This window comes from Macrobrachium rosenbergii, chromosome 28 (assembly GCF_040412425.1).
Source record: "Macrobrachium rosenbergii isolate ZJJX-2024 chromosome 28, ASM4041242v1, whole genome shotgun sequence".
Taxonomy (NCBI): Eukaryota; Metazoa; Arthropoda; class Malacostraca; order Decapoda; family Palaemonidae; genus Macrobrachium; species Macrobrachium rosenbergii.
In genome coordinates, this window is record NC_089768.1 from 13,690,001 (window position 1) to 13,695,763 (window position 5,763).

Genomic DNA, 5,763 nt, shown 5'->3' on the forward strand with positions numbered 1-5,763 from the left:
GTTCATTGAAACTTGTGGACACTTGTTACTGTGAGTCTTTTATGCGATCATTTTTATTTTCCTTAACAGCAAAATGTCCGTTGATGATCGCACACCTGGAGACTGCAACCGGCCATTGGGAGCAGGAATAGCAAGCGTTTCTGGTCCTCATGTAAGTTACACGACGCTTTAGACTTAAATTTCTTAATCTTTTGCGCCTTTGTAATGATAGAAGTTGTTTCTGGAATACTAAGATATAATTAGATAAAGTGGAAATTGATATTTGAAAAATTCGTTGCAGAATATAACCTTGATTTATGTGACTCAGGTGGGGCTCAGAAAGAAGCTCAATTGTAGCTTTGGCTGAGAGACACTTTGCATAATGGTGCGCATTCCTTTCCAGAGATGCGCAGATGACAGCTCGTGCGGAGCGGGAGCCATCTGCTGCCCTGACAACTGTCTCGGATACACCGTCTGCAAAAATCTCTGATCTTCCTGAAGCTTCCAGAGCATCTGGAATCCAGATTTTACAAATGCAGATGTTCAATCTGATTTCTGAAATCGACGTCTGCTTCTAGCGATGAGTTTGTTGTTGTATGCATTGAATCGTTGCGTTGTATTGCATCAATTGTTGTAAGATTATATTGTTGGTTCCTGTTGAAGAGAAAGGTACTAATAAGATCTGTGATGAAACAGTCTTAGTTTTTCCTTAACAAAATAAAATCCATGTGTTACAGATCCTCGACTTTACTGTAGACTCCCTCCTCTATAAGCACTGATGTCTGAACTCTCACTGCAAACATCAAATTGAACATCTGTGATGCATCACTAAAATGTGACGGGAAATGATAAGTAAAAAGCCACAGTATTGTATATGAGCGATTGCATTTTTTAACCTTTTTTTATTTTTGAAAAATACAATCGCTCATATACAATATTGTGGCTTTTTACTTATCAAATTGAATATCAAGCTTCCATTTCAGCTAACTGCTCTTCTTCATTAATTTAATCACTGCTGATTTCCTGTTAGAACTACTTATGTACTGTTACATAATTTACGTTCATTTTTAGTTTTTGTAAAAGAAAACTATTGTGCCGGCTTTGCCTGTCCGTCCGCACTTTATTCTCTCCGCTCTCAGATCTTAAAAACTACTGAGGCTTGAGGGCTACAAATTGGTATGTTGATCATCCACCCTCCAATCATCCAACGTACCCAATTGCAGCACTCTAGTCTCAGTAGTTTTTATTTTATTTAAGGTTAAAGTTAGCCATAATGGTGCTTCTGGCAATAGTATAAGATAGGCCACCACCTGGCCGTGGTTAAAGTTTCATGGGCCGCGGCTCATACTGCATTATACCGAGACCAACGAAAGATAGATGTATTTTCGGTGGCTTTGATTATACACTGTAATGGCTTGCAGAAAACTCGACTGCGACGAAGAAACGTAGGCGCACTTTTTACTTTTCATTCCTTTTCCTTGTTATTTGACGGTGTGGCTTGTTACATTGGAAAATGACGATTTGAACAAAAATAAGGACAATTTTTTTCCCTGAACTTACGTGAAGTCTTTCAAACAGTACAAAAGATTAATAAAAAAAATCTATCGTTCTTTTCTCAGCCTCTGAATTATGCAGTTTTTTTTTTTACTGACAACACTGATTTATATCTATAAAATTATATATATATAAATATATATATATATATATATATATATATATATATATATATATATATATATATATATATATATATATATATATATATATATATATATATATATATATATATATACCATATAATTAATTAGTACGTAAAAAAGTGGCACATGCGCAGACGCAACACATCAATAGATTTTTTCTAGTAAGATACATAACTATATAGAAATGATAGCGTACATCAACCTAAAAAAGTGAACGAATTCCTAAATTGCTAAAGAAAGAAACACAAAATACTAATACGAAATCCTATATCTAGCGGGTAAATACAGGTTTTCTCTTTCAATCTTACGAAAGAAAACAGACCAGTCTTTTGAGTGGGTGACTGAGCTATGGTCTAAGTCTGTTGGTGTTTGTGTTGACAACGCTGAGATCCATATATATATATATGATATATATATATATATATATACACATATATATCTTATATATATATATATATATATATATATATATATATATATATTGAATGTAACTATTTGTAAACTTATGCTCTATAGAAATCCGAACCGCTTCACCAATCTAGACGAAATTTTGCACACGGCCCTCAAATGAGGGTTTTCGTGTTTCAAACCCGTACATGGCCACTCCCTCCGGGGTACTTTCTTTACAGCGAGTCTTGGCAAATACCCAGCCATGGGATAACATTTTGGACTGGTGTGAATCGTGGAGTGTCGGGAACGTAGGTTCTCACACTTTCTCGCCGAGTAACGTAACTGGAATTGCGGCCACGTTTAGGAAAATTTTCCTGCACCTCCCTTGAACTCTTTTGTCGCGTAAAATATGTGTATACTATAATTGAAAATACTTTTCTTTCGTGTGATTAATAATTCTGTCTTGAATTTATTGCTTTCAATAAACATGTTAGTCAAAACCACACCACGTGTTACTTCCTTCCTAAGGTAAATGATCAACTGTCATTCAGAGTTTTCCAGGGCAGTGCCGGATTGGTCAGCTAGTATGTGTGTAAATATATAATATAGAAAAAAGGCAAAGTGAAAGGACCTCAAAGGACCGATTATACAACAATTTGGTTGGAAATATAAGAAGGAGAAATATAAATATCGGAAACTGACGGGTGACAAAGCAAATTGAACATGAAACTGATATCGGAGTAAAAAAAAAAATCTTTTAGAGAATTTGCGAAGTAGTCCAACGTGATTTCAAAACGGATGAATATCGAGGAGGCTTATGTATGTTCTAAATATGAGATTCGTAGTGTGTTCCTTTCTGTATACCGATTTGTACCTCAACAAAATTCACAGAGAAGTTTTTCATTGCTCTAACCTCTTAAGGATTTTATATTTTAATTTTCTGTTTCACAATATTTAATAAATAGAATTCAATATAAATTTTTCTGCTTATTTATTCAGAATTTGTGTTATCTGGATTCGTTTTCCTTTGCGAAAAGAAAATAATTGAAATAAGAAAACAGAAAAAGAGGACTGATTAAAAGAAAGCTGATTTGCATAAAAGCTTAGTTACTATAGTTTCTGCTGATTATACGGAGCACGCATGTGCAGAGCGTGCCACTGTTTTTCAGTGCTTCCGGAGGATAGCTTCTTGTTGCTATCGCTATTTTATTTCTTTGATTTTATGGATAATAAACACTTACATCGACAAGCAAGATGCAACTTATAGTATTGTCTGCCTTAGGGTTTTTTTTTGTGTGAATTTCAGTAAATATTGTAAGCTGACTCTCTCATTTCTGTGGGGCTAATATTGGCTCTCATTTATGAATATACCTGTCCGGAAGTTGGTCAGCCTAATTTGTTTGTTAATGCACTGGCAATAGTGATGTAATAAATAAATAAAATAAATATATAAATATAATTAAGTGAAACATAAAAAAATCAGTGCATTTAAAATGTCCTCTGATTATATTTTTGCACTTAATATTCAATTTGATAAGTAAAAAGGCACAATATAATGTATATGACCGATTGTATTTTTCCAAAATAAAAAACGGTTAAAAAAATACAATCGCTCAAATACATTGTTGTGGCTTTTTACTTATTTCCCGTCACATTTTAGTGATGCGTCATAGATTTCAATTTGATGCTTGCAGTGAGAGTTCAGATATCAGTGCTTACGGAGGAGGGAGTCTACACTTCCGTGCCAGAATAATGTCGAGTACCTATAACATATGGATTTGATTTTGTTAAGGAAAAACTAAGACTGTTTCATCACAGATCTTATTAGTAACTTTATCTTCAACAGGAACCAACAATATAATCTTACAACAACTGATTCAGTACAAAGCATTGATTCAGTGCATACAACGAGAAACTCATCACTAGAAGTTGACGTCGATTTCAGAAATCAGATTGAATATCTACATTTGTAACATCTGGATTCCAGATGCTCTGGAAGCTTCAGGAAGATCAGAGATTTTTGCAGACGGTGTATCCGAGACAGTTGTCAGGGCAGCAGATGGCTCCCGCTCCGCACGAGCTGTCATCTGCGCATCTCTGGAAAGGAATGCGCACCATTATGCAAAGTATCTCTCAGCCAAAGCTACAATTGAGCTTCTTTCTGAGCCCCACCTGAGTCACATAAATCAAGGTTATATTCTGCAACGAATTTTTCAAATATCAATTTCCACTTTATCTAATTATATCTTAGTATTCTAGAAACAAATTCTATCATTACAAAGGCGCAAAAGATTAAGAAATTTAAGACTAAAGCGTCGTGTAACTTACATGAGGACCAGAAACGCTTGCTATTCCTGCTCCCAATGGCCGGTTGCAGTCTCCAGGTGTGCGATCATCAACGGGACATTTTGCTGTTAAGGAAAATAAAAAATGATCGCATAAAAGACTCACAGTAACAAGTGTCCACAAGTTTCAATGAACATTTGATGTAAAATGATTTAAACCCACAATCCCTATTGAAATAAGAACATTTACTGAAAAGGCGTCACTTACAGCCTAGTGCCATAAGGCAGATTGAGAGAGAGAGAGAGAGAGAGAGAGAGAGAGAGAGAGAGAGAGAGAGAGAGAGAGAGAGAGAGAGAGCGCTATTCACTCATCAGCGTAAAGAATTCCTACAAGAAAAGACAACTGAATATACTTACGGAGTTTGTCACAACATGTGAAGTGACCAGCGCTGTTTTTGCACCAGTTGTCACAGTTGTTTGGGTGACCTTGTGGCTTTCCAGTTGCCACGCCCACCAACAGGACAGTCATGAGAGCCAAAGCGATAGTTTTCTGGAAGGGAATCAAAATGTTTGATGACTTGACATGACAATAAACGGTCATATAAATGGGTCAGTTTGAGATTCCTCTGTACGACTTTTGCATTTTAACTTCTACTGAAGTAAAGCAAATGCAATCTTCAGTTATTTTCACCGTCAAGCAGAACAACTTTTTATCAAGAAAATGACGTTGATTTTCCCAAACAGAGTATCAACTGATGCGAGACTATTTGAAGAGAAACAAACTTTCGTTAACGTTACCATTTTGAAGACGGATTCTGTTGCTTCTTCACACAAGGCAGTCCGAGAGACGAGTGACCTCTGAGCGAGATTCGCAGTCCTTTTAAAGAGGGGACTCAGTCGCCAGTTGCCAGCTACTCACATATTGCAGCACTCACGGTGACTATCACCTCTACCGTCCGAAGAATTCGAGCTTTATTTCCTTACTGCGGAAAGAGAAAGGTGTCGTCTCGGTAGCAAGACCGGTCGGCGAAGAGTTAAGTAGTTTTCCTAGAGTTTCCCCTCAGGCAACATTGGAGGAAGAATCAGCAGGACGCAGAGTTTCACATTATGTAACGGGTATTGTTACACGATTGAGATCATGCTCAACGAGCCTCGAGATACCGTAAGGCATGTAGCCAAGCATGTAAACATATGCTCTTTATAATATATATATATATATATATATATATATATATATATATATATATATATATATATATATATATATATATATATATATATATATACACACACACACATATACATACATATATATATGATTATATATATATATATATTGTGTGTGTGAGTGTGTGTGTGTTTATGCATGTAAATACAGTATATATGTGCATATGTATGCTTGTACGCAT

At 35.7% G+C, this 5,763-nt stretch overlaps 1 long non-coding RNA gene across 1 annotated transcript in view; it reads left to right on the plus strand.

Moving 5' to 3' along the window:
• LOC136854048 (uncharacterized) overlaps positions 1-717 on the plus strand; it is a 2,976-nt gene extending 2,259 nt beyond the window's left edge. Inside the window, exons 3-4 of the long non-coding RNA XR_010857608.1 lie at positions 1-151; positions 383-717. The exon at positions 1-151 is cut by the window's left edge and continues 332 nt beyond it. This is a non-coding gene — a long non-coding RNA (uncharacterized lncRNA). The remainder of the gene's footprint in view (positions 152-382) is intronic.
• The last annotated feature ends 5,046 nt before the right edge of the window (positions 718-5,763 follow it).